The 16,903-nt window shown below is 43.9% G+C and overlaps 1 protein-coding gene across 7 annotated transcripts in view; it reads right to left on the reverse strand.

Annotated features, from left to right (window-relative positions):
- The window catches only part of TNS3 (tensin 3), a 241,833-nt gene that overhangs the window by 200,249 nt on the left and 24,681 nt on the right, over positions 1 to 16,903 (reverse strand). The window contains exon 1 of one of the 7 annotated variants that reach the window (XM_075052350.1): positions 8,109 to 8,196. The exons of 4 other annotated variants lie outside the window; for them this stretch is intronic. The gene's annotated coding sequence lies outside the window, so the exon portion shown is untranslated. Of the gene's footprint in view, positions 1 to 7,901; positions 8,031 to 8,108; positions 8,197 to 16,903 lie in introns of those variants that run through there. 2 more of the 7 variants (XM_075052349.1, XM_075052348.1) reach the window with 2 other exon arrangements.

A 16,903-nucleotide genomic window follows, 5' to 3' on the forward strand; every position in this document is an offset into this window, starting at 1 on the left:
GAGGAAGTAGGTATTTGACAAAAGAATACTCAGAGCAAAAGCCAAAAGATTTTGGCACGCTACTCTTGTGCTTCCTGGGGGATGGAGTTCTAACTGGCTTCTGGCGTAATTCATCTAGAGATTAGTTTCTTTGGCGAGAACTACAAATCCCATGATGCATTTCATCAACTGTAACGATAAAACCATTGTGCTTCAGGAAAGCCACTACCTGGAGAAAAGTCCAGTGCTTACCAAGGCGGGGGGGAGGAGGCAGTATCACAAATGAAGCACCACAGATGTAAAAGCAAAATATTAGATTGAAAACACAAAATTTTTAAGCTTCAAAAGGCAAGAACTCTATGGAAGGATATTAAATGTCCAGCGAGAATTAAGCCTATTTCTTCCCCTGCCTCATAATTACACATCTTGAAACACATATGTAATTTAATATAGACAGACAAATCTTAACATAAGATTCAAGCTTACACACTTAAGTATGCTTTTGTACAGCAGACAAAGGAGTGGCAGGACAGCTCCAAAATATTTTAAGTAACAACGATATACAAGACTGAAAGAAATAAGACAAGTAGAGGAATATTGGCACCCATAAAAATACTGCAGAACATGAAAAGCTCTCCACATAATGCAGAACAGCTGGATTCAAGCTGCAGCAAGGCCACTGCTGAGTACCTGCTGAAAGGGAACACCTGCAAGGTTACAAAAAGCACAAAATATGGAGCTCTTTTTTGAAAACGACTACAGAATTATTGTCAGTCACTTCTTTCCAGAGTCATAACTTATAAAGAAAGTGTATGGGACTTACCAATATTTACTTGTCATATTTTGGTTACAGATTGAAGATGCACTTCTAAAACAGGTATACTGCTGATATTTGAAAAATACAATTTTGCTTTCAACAAACCATAATCAACAAGCAAGAGCAGCTAAGATAGAATAGCAGTTTTTAGATGTTTATAACCTTACAGCTAAAAAAAACAAAAAAAAACAGTATTTGGACAAGACAGGAGAAAGCAGAGAGCAATTTTAAGAAACAGACTAATAACAAATCTCAGTGTTTTGACTGAAATCTACTAATCTAAAAATTTATTACTTAAAATCTAGTCTACTACTAAAAACATACACCCTCCCCCAGAGTTTGATCTTAAACACCCTAATCTATTGAAACAGCCACCAGAAAAGCCAGGTGTCCCAGAAGCTGCAGTAATAGGTCATAAACTATACCTGACTTTCCATCTTCCAAATCAAATCTGGCTCAACTGAAAATACAAATAATTCTGAAGGCTGAGAGTTTCTGATAGCTGCAAGAATAAGTGAATGACTGCAAAAAAGATAGCACACCTCAGGAAAGGCTTATTTTTAATTAGTGAGATACCTTGTGTTCATAAGGAAGTGTTTTCAGAGGGTTTTCAAACACAAATTAAATTGATTACACACTAAAATCAACAGCAATTAATTTAACCATAGACCTAGTCAGGTTCCAGGCTCTCACTTCTTGACCATAGCAACAGGCTGTGTGTTTATGAACTAAAATCAGATAACAACTCCTTCATCAAACCCAAAGGGAACAGCTTGTTACTGAAATTCAGGCAGCTGAAGTTTCTTCAAATATATATAACAAACAAAAAAAAAAAGGCAAATTACCCATAACCTGGCAAAAGTACAATTACATTTGGATTGCAAACACTATAGAAAGCCTCAGATACACCAGGTAAACAAAACCTAACACATATGTTCAGGAAATCACAAGTTCCCAGATGTACAAGCACACAATACCCACAAAGATATTCTTTGCTCTCATAGTTACTATTTTCACGACACTGACTGCTAGGGAAGTATCCTGTAACAAACCACTATCACCTATTAATCATTAAAGCTAGACAAAACAAAAGCTTGGATGCACACAAGTTGGGTTTCCATGACTAACTCCTTTACAATTTGGGGAAACTCATGTAAGGCTGTGGAAGACAGATCGCGCCTCCCTTTTCACTAGCCCCAGGAAAGGATGCCCACGATGTAGTACAGAGCCTAACACTCCTAGAGCTACGTGTTACAGACCACCCCACCTCCAGAAGAAACCTCTAATGGAGTAATCCATTAGCTTGTGGTTGTTATCAAACAGCCGGGAACACTTCAGCCATGGCCAGCCAGAGCGCCTCTCAGTCTCTCCTGGTACAGCAATCTCTCCCACCTCATACCAAAGCACGGAAGCAGGAAGGGGAGAGCCTGCAGGCACCACATACCAAGAGGGAAGACCAGAGGACCCCTCAGCCAGTACACTCTCCCACGATGCAGAAAGCTCAGGTTCAAGCTCCTGCGCTCCTTTGCTTCCACACCGCAGACGAGCGCCCCAAACACAGTGCTGCAGTACCCGTCTCTTCCTGCCTCTGTGAATAGTGGAGTATTTACTACAATGGTCTAGTCTCAGATCCCAAAACCAACTTTCCCCCCTCCCTCCTTCCCAGTGGGATGCCCTCAATTCCCCCCACCCTCCCAACTATCAACTTTTCTGCCTGATGACAACAAGCCGTCTCCGCTGGCCACTACGAACCCAGCTGCTGCCCTGCAACAGGAGGACTTACGCTAGCCAGCACGGAGGACTGAGCTACTGACACTGCAGCGGCCAGAGGACAGGAGGAAGAGGAGGCAGCCACTTCTGCAAGGACAAGAAGCAAGAGCAGCAAGCTGACACCAACCAGCAGGCTGGAAGGAGGTGCAGAACATGGCACGCAGCTGTCTGGGCCTTCCTCATCCCCTCCAGAGAAAAGGTGGCAAGCCACATGAAGTGTCCTCCAGGCCACTTTCAACTGCAGCCACCTGCTGAATCACTCAGAGATACAGAAACCTGAGGGGAGAAAAAAGCCTCAAAGTGTATTAATCGGGATGAATGTGGGTGATGAGGACACAAAGGCATCCTAATTTGGCCATCAAGCAGCCTTGTAAAAACCTGAAGTTTTTGTCTTGAGATATTTTCATGCTGAAGACAAAAGGTACAACATGCTTGATTTTTTTTATTGGTGCAAAGAAATACTGCTAGAGAAAATATTTCTGCAGAGACCCTCATATTCAACAAGACAATACCATGCCAATGTAAACAGCCCTCATCAAATTACATGTTAGTGGCTTCTTTTTTCACCTTACCTTCTCAAATGAATTTTAGTAGTATGAGCTGCAGAAAAAGGGCAAGTACAGAAAGACCTGTGGAAGAAGGCAGCCAACCCATTTTACTTCCAACTAAAAAGACAGCTGTAAATACACTTCTACTGATCAGATGGAATGGGCATACAAAACATACAGTCTGAGAAATGGTAGGCAAGGGACAAGCGGGCAGGATGGTACATTGTAAGTTTTATATAAGGTCTAATGATTTTTTTTCCAACACAAGGAAGAACTACAAATTCACTTACAATTGCAGGATGCCATGGTTTACCCAACTAAAATCACCTCCTTCAAGAAAAAAAAGAAAAATACAACATCTGAATTGAAAGGAAAAACATATGTCTGCAGGTGAAAGTCATGATCACTCACTTTTTCACACTGTCCACAAGCACACAGTTTTCAACAAACTGGGAGGAAAAAAAGATGACCTCAGCTTTACATTTTTTTGTTCGTTTCTGTGGTTAGGGCTTAAAAGATACCACCACCGCCTTTGTCTTTCAGTGAATCAATGCAAGACTGATAGATTAAATTAAAAAGCTAAGCTCTACAAGTGCCTCCTGAATATGTAAACCTAACAGAGCACTCTCTAAACACCACCATTCTCTTTCTCATTCCCCCAAATCACAAATACATTCCTAAATGGATTAACATCCTCCTCCTGCCATCCCCAAAGCCAAGAGAGTGTCTATGTAGTTTAAGGAACTACAAAGACATAACAGCATCTTCCCTTCCTCTGTCTCCGAGGCTGCTTCATTTCCTCAGATCTTTTCCAGTGGAGGTGCACTGGAAGCAGGCTGCATCAACACACCTGTCCATTAGATTACTGCAAATCAATCTGTCACCCTATGCCGCAAGCAATTCATTATCTCAATTCTGTTATCACACAGGTCTGTACCCGCAGGGTAATTAGATAGTAGCATGGGCAGGAAAAAAAAAAAAAAAAGAAAAAGAAAAAAGAAAGGTGAACACCTAGTCCCTATGAAGCAAGGCAATGTTAATTTCCTATCACTGGCAGATCACTACAACAGACCCTGCAGGCTATGGAAATTCTGCCTTAATACATCAAGCACAGAACACCTATACCCCCTTCCTGAACTTAAGAAGTCCTGAGTGCGCAAGTCCAGTTATATTCTTAAACTATGCAAAAAGAATTAGCAACTTTAAAAGCACAGTTACATGGTGAAATATATCAAAACAGGAGACTACCAAATCAAGTGAGGGGAAAAAAAAGGGAGAGAGGGCACTTACAGACACAAAGTGCATTACCCTTATCACTGCAGACTCTCCCACACTGCCATAAAGATAAACATAAGAAAACCTCCCCACTCTCTCATTTATTAGACATAGCTTATTATGTTTATCCTGCCATTCCAAGCACAGCACTAAAGGATTAATTTTAAAAGCCAAAAGGAATACAATGAAGTACACTCCTGCCAGAGTGCTAGGGGTGTTGCAAGGAGCAGGGTAGAAGACTGCTCTCTCCCCAGGTGCGAAACATCATCTTCCAGGCTGTTTTTCTGAAACTCAGTTTTCATTCATCATCAAATGGCAGGCCTCACTTTGGGGACATTGGCCTGCCAAAACTTTAATAGCTTTGACATTTCCAGGATGCTCGCTTCCCCTCACCTTATACTCTACCCCTCACTAAAATAAATTGCTGCTAAACACCTGCAAATACTTACATGCTAATCCCTGTTACAGGCCTGCTGTGTAAGAAACAATTAAGCAGGGACCAAACCGACTGTCAGAGAGGCTGTACAGTCACCTGGCTTGCTTCTCACCTTCCAGCCACAAAGGTACTAAGGCCAGGAGAAACAAACAAACAAAGCCCCCAAACAAACAAAAAACATCAACAACCAAAAAAACAACAAACAAACAACCCAACAAAACAAAAAAACAAAAAAAAAAGCCTGAACCACTAACTCACTCCCTGTCCCCGGCCTCTCCTATCACACACATCTTCCTTCATGGCTGGAGAGCCTCCACCAAGAGGGATTTTCCAAGAGAAGGTTCTTCAGCAATAGCTCAGCTGCGCAGCTGATACATAAAGGCTCCCCTTAACGATTCAGTAACTTCTGGTTACATTCAGTCCTGCATTTGAGCCTGCTGTGGGGAAGGCAGAGGAGCCGAGGTTAACTTGACCTGCAAAGGTTCTTCTTTTCTAGGCTTCACTTCCTTGCTGCTGGTCAGTCTTAGCCTATGGATCCACTGTAGTGCTAAAAAGGTCTGACATTTCTGAATGGTAAACATCGGGAATTGCTCCACAGTGCTATTTCAATCACGCAATTCATTTTAATTCTTAAACCACCAATGTGAGGTAAATTACCCTACTTACCATCTGGATAAACATTTCCATGGTGATCTTCCCAACTTTGGCCAGTGACTCAGTGTCAGAATCAGGAATCAGACTACCCATGCAGTATTTTAGGTTGCACTTAAAGTGCAAAAGTGTGGCAAAGCTGTACTTACAGCAACACACGGCATTTTTCGTATCACAAGAACACAATGACGAACAGTAACGTGCAAGCTGTTTCAGTACTTTTCTTTTTCTCCACCCAAAAACATAAAGCTGTAATTTCTGACAAGCTTTGTGAAGCTTATGGATAAGGCACATTCAGCACTCATTACTATGGTAGGAATTGTACATTCTCAATAGGTACTCAGTAAGGGTCAGGAGATTCTTCCAGTGTGCTAATGAGTCAACAATTTGATTCTTCCACTGGCAGCCGGAAAAACACCAGTAGAAATTCTCACTAGGAATAAAACAGAACTCTCAGCCCTAAAATTAAACGCCTAACCAACCATTACGCTTCTTGTAGTATGTTTAGTGACTTCTAGATTAATTTCCTTGTATTGCAAATGTTTGACCACAGTTGGTTTTCCTTCATTACACCTCTATGGCAATTTTAGCACTGCTTGCTATTTTGGTAACCATCTCTGTTTTTGTTTTTGTTAAAGAGTATGTTTAGGAGACACACAAGTAATTATACTAATAATGTTTTACTTTTATAAGTCTCACTGATCTCTCCAAAATACCACCTCATTCTCTGTCATTTTGGTCATTTCCAGAGAAGGAAAGTCAGACACAAAAGAGATGAAGAAACTCTCCCTCAGTTTTGTCAGACGCAAAAGAAAATTGCTTCTAATCTTCTGCACCATCATATCACCACCTCAGTGATACCACATGTTCTGCCAGCTGTAGAGCTTATGGTCAAAGAGAGAGATAAGCCTAAGGGACAGACTCATGTGCCACTCTGCAAGCAGCACAGCCAGAGAAAGAACCCACAACAGGAATCTTTTTTTTCTATGTTCCAGCTATAAATATTTTCTGCATCACCAGGAAACAAGAGCAGGCCAAAGAAGGTAACGCCAATGGTAACGATATCCCAAAATATCAGAGTTGTTCAGTAAAACAAAGCGTGAACTGCAGAAAGGTACTCTGGATTATGTCAGAGATTGCAAGGAACACTGATTAAACCACTTGTGGCCACTGCCTTCTCTAAATAGTCGTTCCCTGTGGCACATACACATCTAAGCTGAAATGAAATGGACTGTTTTAATTTAACTCATGGAAAACTCTCGGCAATGCAGCACTGATTCGTGAGCACCTGTACTTCCAACAAATTAAATGACTAATTAAGCCTCCCAATAAACATTAGTTACTAGAAGTAATCAATTTAATCACAACAAACAAAAAAACCCTTTTTGGCTACATGGGATGAAAACCCCACTACTTCCAGGACTTCAGAGGTTCTATTTCACAGCTTCAAAGTCATCAGAAGTCTCATTAGTTTCAGCAAAAGCCTCACTTGGCCTTCTATACAATAAACTTGACTAACTGCAGCAGTTTCTTTTAAAAATTAGCCAGCTTAAGACATCTGTAATCAGTCACGGTGTTAGCAGTATCCAGAAGTTTCCTATCAAACATCACATAAAATAGACCCAAAGTCTCATTCATACAGCCATGGCCCTTTGTGGCTCTCGCCACCATTTCATTTCGTACCTAGTATAAAATGTAAACACTGCTATTACAAATGTAACGACTACCACCAGGCACTCCTCAACACAAAAAAAATAATATACTGTACAACACGTAAACCGCATTCCAGTTAAAAAAAAAAAAAAGAGCATTTCAAATTACACAAAATGCTGTAATTATCACCTAATCCTAGGCTTGGAAATGAGGCACGACTCCTCACCGCTCAGGAGATCATCCCGGCTGGGAGGACCAGGGCTCTGGAGCTCCTGGCCGGTGCCGATGCCAAAATTTGCCCGTGACCTGGGCAGTTGTCAGAAGACGCACAAAGATCCTGAACCTCGGCCCCCCCGAAGGACCACTTCGCTACGAAAAGCGCCGGCGAACAGCTGGAGATCGTGACCTTTCTGTGAGACAGCTGGCCTTTCTAGCCAGCCGTGGCCAACCGCCGCCGGGCACACTGAGAGACCCCGGTGACTCCCCAAAACTTGTCGCGGGCACCGGGCCAGCCCCGGCGGCCCCCGAAGCCGAGCGCGGACCACCTCAGCCCCGCACCGGGGGCTCCCCCCGCCCCGAGCCCGCGGCTTGAAGTAACTTTCCGGGAGAGAAACGCCGCCTCACCGGCGAGAGACCCAGCCCGGCTGGAAGAGCGGGGGCGGGCGGACCAGGCGGCCCCTCGGCCGGCCCCGGCCCGCCGCCATCCCGCCCTTCCCCGCAACGCGAACGCTCGGACGCTCTCCCAGCGGACGGCGTTCCCCCCTCACCTCACCTCAGCCCGCTCCGCTCCGCCGGGCACAACGTCCCTCCCCGCCCTCAGGCGGCCCCGGGGTGAGGGCTGGGGGTCGGCACCGCGGCCCCCTCCCCTCAGTCCCCGCCGCCGAGCGAGCTCCCGCGGCCCGGCCGAGGGGCCTCCCTCCGCCGGGAACAAAGCCCCGCGCCGCCACTCCCGCGGTTCCCCGCGGCCGCCCGAGTTTACCTCGCTCCCCCACCGCGGCTCGGCGCCCGGGCAGGGCAGGGCAGGGCAGGGCGGCTCGGCTGGAGGACGGGAGCAAGCGAGCCCCCCTCCCCCGGCGCCGCGCACCCTTGGTTTTTTTATTTCCTACGGTCCCTCCCGCCGGGGAGAAACCTCCGGCGCCTCGATCAAGGCGGTGAGGAGGAGGAGGGAGGCGGGGAAGAGGCGCGTAGCACCGCTGCCGGCTTTGGGGCGGGCAGCCCCGCCGCGCTCCCCCTGAGGCGGCCGCGCTCCCCGGGACGGGCCTGACCCCCCTCCGCCCGCCCGGGGGAGGCTGGAGGATGGCTGAGGGGGAGCGCCGGCACCCCCGTAGGGTCCCCCGCGAGGCTGGAGTTTTCGCCAGCCCGTCCCCCGGCGGCCGTCAGCCGAAGCGCAAGGCCGGGAGGCGGCCGCTCTCGGGAGGCGAAGGGCTTTTACCTCTCTCCGCGGGGCGGCCGGCCGCGGCTGCCGGCAGCGGGGCGAGCTGGGCAGCAGCCGCCGGCGGCCACATGAGGAGCGGCCGCAGTAAAGGAGGCCCGAGGGGCCGGGACGATCGGCGGGATCGCAGCTCAGCCGCCGCCCGAGGCCGCGGGTTCCCCGCTACAGGCGTTCGTGGGGTTCCCGACGCCGAGGATCGCCTCTCTCTCCCCCGAGGGAGGCTCCGGGGAAGGGCAGCTCCGCACCCGGAGCGCCCGCAGGATCCGCGAAGCGGGCACCGTCCTCCGGGCCCGGCGGATCGCAGCTGCGATGGAAAAGGGCAGCCGCAGGGCAGGGAGCACACGGAGGTGCTGCCGTCCTCTGGGTCGGCGTCTCAGCAGGCGGAGGACTCGCCCCAGAGGCGAGAAATGAGAGTTTGCATCCTTCCTGCGGCGAAGGATTTCATCCTCGGTGTTACCCTGAAACTTGGCTGAAACAGGCATAACCTGAGGCTCACCCCCCCAAAAAAAAAGAATTTAAAAAAAATCAAATACTCACTGAAGCAAAGCGGAATTTAATTAATAGGATTGAGATACCTAACCCCGACCGCGCTATCAGCTGATAGCTGGGGCCTCACCTGAGAGGTGGATGCATCTCACCAGCGAGAAAGGACAGGATTTGAACATCCCTCTTATGACTGGGGTCATAAGTAAAGAGGGTGTCCGTACCGACGTGGCCTCGTCGTAGCTCAACCCAGAAACAAGCTCATGGAAGTGAATCCTAATCAGGAATAGATGCTGCAGGCACTCAGAGGCAAGACTTACAGCCAGCCCGTTCTAGCCCTAGGCATCTCCCCCTGGATGATTTAGGCAACGCAGTGGTTAGTATTTGCAAAACCTTTGCACTGAGGAGGAAGGACCCCCAAGAAACGGAGATCTCTCAGAGCTGGGCTTCAACATTCAAATCTAAGTCTGTTCTTTGCGGTGCTTCATATTATGGGACTAGGCAGACAGGTGACCATACGGAAGGCAATGACGTTCAAGTACAGATATGTTACTTACCAAGAGATAGCAATATAATGAACACTGAGGGAACAGAAGACAAAATAGGTCCCAGACATGCTTAGCATCTCACTTGGACAAGACTATGTTGTATTGCTAGGAAAGCTCCGGCATATTTAAAAGCCAGACATAATCAAAATCCTTTATTCATCATCACATCTTAAATCTCTTCTCCTGCGAGCCAAGCAGAGAAAGAGAACACGTGTTACAAACCTTTCAGACATGTGCATCCCACTGTTCTCTGGGACACAATTTCTCTTAAACTTCCTGCTGGATCAATGCCATCTGCACGACCCCACTGTATGGCTCATATTTAACTAATACCTAATATGTCCCTAAATCAAGCCAGGAGTCTCTGGGAACGGGATCAAGCTCTTAATCAGCAGTGCACAGGTGCACACAATCAGCACCTTCAAAGCCGCGCAACATTTGGTGTTTTTCTTAAAGCCCCATCGCATGGATCACGTGATTAGCTGAAACTTTCACCAACAAAACAAAAAAAGAATTACAGTCAGCTTCTAGCTTTCAAGCAAAAGTTTCAAAACTTGAACCCCAAGGAAAGAAGGCAGAAATTCTTATATTTTTAAAATTTTAAACTATCATGTGATTTAGCACTCTGACATGATTTTGAAATGCCTGCACTTTGGCAATGCTTCATATAGAGGCAGATAACAGCTCACAGATGCACATATTTTTACACATAAATGACACTAGCCGAAGAAATAAAGTATTTATTTTTGCATACCACCTGCAATACAATGTGAAAACTCAATGTCAGGAAGTTTAGTATGTAGGGTTACTGCCACAGTGTTAGCTTAGCGTAACTGCATGTTCTCTACATTTTATAACGCATGGCTTTGACAAACAATATCTTCTTCTATGTTTACATCCCCAATTATCACCTCTGTATTCCGAATTCCTCACCAGCTCGCTTTTCCTAGGAATGGGGAAGAATAGGAAGGGAGAAAGAAAATCTGTGTCTGTGTTTTAAAGAGCTTTAAATGTATTTGAACCTGCCTAGAGGTGTAGTCAGCAACCAAGTTAAACATTCATCTCAGATACACAGTTGCTGAATCAAGGAATCTGCTGTGTGAAGGGAGTTGCTAAGCTAACCTGCTAATCAAAATAGTCTTGCTTTCTGCTTTAACGACACCACAAACACTTTTAAAAATTCCAGAGAATGGAGCAAGAGGAGTGATGGTAGTGACTCATACCTTTTACAGGCTGGGGGTCACTTGCCTCTGATTTTGCATGGTGCTTTACTCCTACTGGTTTCTACAAAGGACCCAAATTTGAGTAATGTATCAGGTAAACAAATAAAGCTTTTAAATCGGAATGAAGAGGGACTGCTTATTCGATCATGACTGAGCTGAAACTAACCGTCCACACTTGTCAGCAACCATGAACTTGGAGAGCGAGTTATGCAGAAATCAGGGCACAGAAAAATGGTTTTCAGTCCTATCTACCTGTTGCTATTTTGCTTAAATAACATAAATCCAAACCAAAACAGTATTCTTTCATGTCCATAAAATATATACAGTGATGACCTATGCTGTTTGTAATCACTCATATACCAAGTTTCCCTTTAGCAAGGCTCCTAAAACTTGGTACACCCTTTCAAAGCAGGCCACTTAATACAAATTTTTAATCTGACTTCAGTGTCAGAGATGACAAAATAATAGTTTCTTTGGAGCCACTTAAAGCTATGTAACATAAACAGTAGCATAAGAATTTACAGTGTTTCATAAATGTCTCCCCAGCAGCTCTCTATTCTGGCATGAACAACCACCACTAAATCCCAGTCTGTACTACAGGCTCACTATTCTTCATGCAACACTTATTTTGCTGCAATACGATTTTACCTTTCATTGGTAAGGCCTCTTCCCAAGGTAACAAAGACAGGCAGTAAAGTTTTAACTTTCTGCTAGAGTATTTTATAATGGAAGAGTTGTAAAATAAGTACTTTACAGAAAAAAACAACATAAAAAAACCTCCACATGGTAATATAAGAGAATATTCAATTGATAGGCCCTGATTTTCTTAAATCTGATCTAAAGCAAAACAATCAGTTCCCTCAGGAGAAGAGAAAATGGTTCATGGATTACTCTGCTAATACAAAAATAAATTATAATCAGTACCTTAGAGTACTGCCAAAATGTGCATTAGTTTCCCACATAAGCAGTTTACCAAGTTTTCTTGCGGGGCACTTTTCTATGTATCTGCAAGTTAGGCAATTCCTGGAACCTACTGCTCTGTTTTGCAGAAGATTGCTAGGAAACTATCTTACTCAGATGGTAGCTTAATCTTAACAAAAGACAGTGAGAAACAATTTCAAACTTAGCCTGAACTTCAGAGCTTAAAATTATTTCCATAAGCAGTCAGTAAAAAAAAAAAAAAAACCACACCACAGATTAACAGTGCTTATATTTTTATTTGCAACAAGAAAAAAGCAGAGCTCTTTGGTAACTAGGTTTTACTGTTTTCTTTCATTTTTAATAAAAAAAAATCCTTATAGCTGCAGTGCTGTACAAGTAATAATCATCTCATTCATGTACTGTTTACAGAACTGCCCCTGCATATGTCAACTTTGGGCACTAAGCCACAATTTCACATATTTTCAAGCTACCACACCAACTGACCACATTTAACCCCATGTTCCACGTTGTAGAAATCAACCCGCATGACCCATTTTTCATCACTGACTTACTGGTACGGAACATGGTATCTGTGGTGGTCAAAAACCTCACATTAAATCTGCTGACAGATCAAACACACCAGTGGTTGTGTTACAGGTGCGGCCGTGAAACATCAATCCACATTAACCTTCTGAAACATTTAATTGGTACAAAACCAAAAGAGAAATACAAAATCGCTCTACACCATATGAATAACTTCAGTCCATACCTACGGTGTGCTGCAGAAACATCTATCATTAATCTGATTCTCATTTGGTACTCTAATTCTTTAGGAAGAATGGACAAGGACAAGAATCTCATACAGTATTTACATTTTCTCCTTATACTAATTTACCACATTTTCCTAATAAATGCTTGCATTTTGCAGGTTATCAGCTTGCAAGGCAGAAGTAAGGGCATGTCTACATCACCCACTATAGGATAGTACAGGCATGCTGAAAATAACCATAAAAAGTAGAACGAGGTCTATGCAGTTTTAAGGTAGGCTCATTTATATTATGATACAATGAGCACTGTATGTGTAATTATTCACGTCATCCAATATTTAACGCCCTGTGATGCAACAAAAAATGCCTGGTACTTAACATTATCCGATAAACATTTTGCTATTCTCCAGTTTCCTAGAACTGTTCCTCCTTTTTGTTTTTCTTGAAAGAACAAAAAAGCATTAAGAAACTAGTGCAATTGGCAAGTGTAAAAGTGAAATTGTGAAGGCTGCAGAAAAGCCTCTAATGCACTGTATAACTGATGCTTTGTGTACACACACTAGCACTACTATAGTCCAGAAAAAACTCCAACTCCAGAAGATGCTTTCAACACAAGTCTGGTGGTACTGAGTGAGGGAAGTCAAGTGTTACTTGATACAGAGAAAACTTGTAGGAAAGAGATCTAAATGAAAAGTAAAACAGTTCCTGCTTTTTACTCTTCTCAGAACTCAATCAGTTCCTCTCATAGGACTCAGACAGAAGTTCCACACACAGGGATCAGTTGCACAATTCTTCAGCTCTTGTGATGAGAGGCAACGATGAATCAAACGCCGTGTATCATATACTCAGCGCAACGTGACTGGAAATTTAGTGCGGAGCATACAAAAATTGCTGCAACTGGCTACACAAAGTTCAAGAAAACAGAGAACCAAGAGCTTGATGTTGTAACACGCCTTATCAAACTTCAGCTCCTTGTGTACTCTGAGCACTGGCAACTGCCTGGTTTTTTTAGTGGCACGGGAGCTTCAAAATGATATATTCCTCCTCCTCCACCTCCTTTCTTCACACAGTGAAACAGGGCCCAACGCAGAACAATGTGTAGAGGACATTTTATTTTTGAGATAACAGCTCTGAGACAGAATCTGCTGTACATGTTGTGTGCCTATGAAAACATTAGTACATATATACACTAATTATTGCTGGAGATGGGTGGACTTCCTTAAACCAAATAAGAAAGCAAACTTTCTCCAAGCCTGTGCATAGCATTCTACCTCCCAGTTACGCTCCAGTAGAATCAGTTACCAATTATCTGTGAAGCCATACGATACCTTGTAGATGAGTAGCCACCATGTCCATTTAGACCCTTCACGGACTGCAGGTTAGCCACCACTGTTTTCTAGAATACGGAGCCAGAGAACTGGGTTTTCAAGCATTAATTTGAAAATAAGATTCTTTAGGTAAGGGTAGATAGAGCCACGCTCTTTAAAGACTATAAGCAGGGATATTCAACCAAGGGTTTCCTTAGAATTATCCCTTCTTAAGCATAGTATGCTATGTCTCTGTAATACATAAAACCAATGGCTGTGCCCCAAGGAGCCTAAATCTTTGTCCAGTGCCTCCACTATTGCCTGGCTCCTTTTTACAGCCCGACATACCATCTCCAGTTTAAGGAAGTTTCCTCAGCTTTCATTACAATGTCAGCGGTACAAAAGCATTAAGGATTTGAACGGCTCATCTATCATTCACTTAGATTATAGGGCTGGTAGTTACTCTCCTCAGGGAATACGATGTCTTCTTTCTAATTCACAAAGACATGATTCAAAGAAGAGGTCCCAAAGAGTAGAACCTAACCTGTAAATGTACACTATGAAAGGGAGATGCAACAAGACCAAATTTTTTATAAAATATCTTCCTGTGAGTTGATGGATGTTGGCCTCCAGGGTCCAGGCACCAAATCCTGTTTCAAAACTCCTGTATCCTTTGTCCCCCACACTCCACAGTTTCTAAAACAAGATAGTCCTTTCCTACCCACTTTGAATCACATGGGGAGCAGGGAAGACACCAATTTCAAGTCTGGAGTGGGCTTATGTTGTCCAATGACTTCAGGAGAGTTGCAGTAACATAACTGTAGTCACAATGAATTAGGAAAATATCTCCAATTAGCTATAACAAAACAGAACAGAGGAACAGCATTACTCTGTGTGTACAAGAGACACAAATAATCCTGCTGTATCTTCCCAGGACTTCCATTCAACTCTGCAAGACAAACCAAAACTGTGAGAGTTGAATGAGGAGGAGAAGTTTTAGTATAGCAGCAATTACAAAGCACAGGGGATGACATTAGCTACTTGTGCAATAAAAAATCTCAGCGTAGCACCAGCCAAGAAAAATTTAGGATAGAAAACAAAAAATTATCTCATTGAAATCTGTCGTAGGGATGGAGAATGTTTTAACCACTACATCTTTGGTACTCATATTGTCTCATTGTACTCAATGAAGACAAAAAACCACCTTCTTACAATTCAGCATTCCCAGGAGAAGTTTCTGAAAAGTTGCTTTCTGCCTACGTGTTAGATTATGCCTCTCTTACGCAAGTAGAGACAAAGGTGTTATTGCCAGTAAGTGGCAGGGAGCACTGGCATGAGCTGCTCCTGGGAAAGCCCTTACCTTCTTGGGCAGAGCTTGGGAACCACTGATCGGTGCTACCCCACACTTTTGGCCCACTTATGCTGACGCAGGTTCCTAGCGCAGACTTAGTGTGCGCTGGCCTGAAGGGTCTCTGCTGCCACTACAGCCATCTCACCCAGTCAAACAACAGGAGCCGCACACAGAGAATTACTCTTCTGCCAGGAGGCCTCCATCTCCACTGAGGCTTTCTCAGCAGTGCTCCATCAGTGTAGAAAAAGGGAATTTTCCCTAAAAGGATTCCCGGTTGACATGGCTGGGCCAGTCCAACTTTACAGTGTAGAGCAAGACAAAATTCCGAGACTAACTCCCCATTCATCCATGATAACCTCCATTTTAATTCCTTTTCTTCGCCATCTGTTTTGTAAGCCTCGAGAGTTCACATTTTCAAGCTTTTATCCAGAACTGGGAACTTTCTTCGTAATTAAGAAAACTGAGATTAGCATATTATTTACTTGCCTTCAGAACGTGGACTTTATAAAAACACCGAACTGTTGCAAGACTTATGATAAAACGAACAGCACAGCTAAGCACATCCACTTTCTCAAAGCTACAAGCAGAACAAGACGTTGCCTAGAACTACAGAAAGTTGCTATGGGCGAGGTGTATCTACTTGTTTGCCTATGTCAGCAAAATTCATACAGAATAGCTGACGTATGTAAAATTTACAGACATCTCCTGATCTCGCATTATTCCAAAAGCAGCACCACTGAAATGAGCTAGGTACAGTGCTTTTCTCTCTTCAGTATGGAGAACAGAACTAAGCCTAAAATAAGGGTCGTTATCTCACACTCAAATTTCTTGTGCAATAGGAGAATTTCTCTTTCAAGCTCTATCAAGCTTATGGCTATTTTGGATCATTCCTATGCCTGCTGCAATAGCCGACAAAAGTACAGTGGTAGCCTAACTGCATGACTCAGATTTTTGGGACTGCTCTTTCCAAGGCTTTTCCCCTTCTATTCTATCACTCACCACAGCAATGCTTAATGTGGGAGGAGAGAAGGTCTAGAAAAGGAAACTTGGTGGGCTTCTAAGGTTCTATTTTAAACAGCCCCCATTAAAAGGTACAAAACTCAAACAACGTGAAACACACCAAAGACTGCATTTTGAGATCATAGTGTTGTGCTTATAACTTCACAGAACATCTGAAGCCAAGTTACCAGGCCACCACGATGCATGCTAGGAGTAAGTTAACAATATGAGCAGCAAACACGTCTTAAGACACGTTAGTTAGCACCTTAACAAACTTCAAGAGGACTTTGCAGTCACATTCAGGTAACTTATCTGAGTGAAAGTAACTAAGAAAGCATAATTCTTTGGCTCAACAGAAGAGAGCCTCTTACTAATGGCTCAGCAACAAGGCAACTGTTGACCTTTAACGATTTATTCGTATTTCTGCCTGGGGATAAATTGTGGGTATATATTTATACACACACACAGAGACACACACTTATAATCCTTGTACCATTTAACCAGATTACACAAAAAATGTTCCCCAAGGGAAGCAAGATAAAAACACAACATTTATTGTTTGCAAATGTGGCCACAGAAACCTCAAGTGCGCGCACCATGCAGCCTCAGCTCTTGTGCCCTGAGGAATTCTACTAACTACCGCTCTGTAATTTATAGGTATAGGAGTGGAGGGGAGATCTCATGTTCAACATTTGGTAATGATATATCTGAAACTAAACTCAAGGAAAGAAAGGGAATGCCCT

This window comes from Buteo buteo, chromosome 20 (assembly GCF_964188355.1).
Source record: "Buteo buteo chromosome 20, bButBut1.hap1.1, whole genome shotgun sequence".
NCBI classification, from domain to species: domain Eukaryota; kingdom Metazoa; phylum Chordata; class Aves; order Accipitriformes; family Accipitridae; genus Buteo; species Buteo buteo.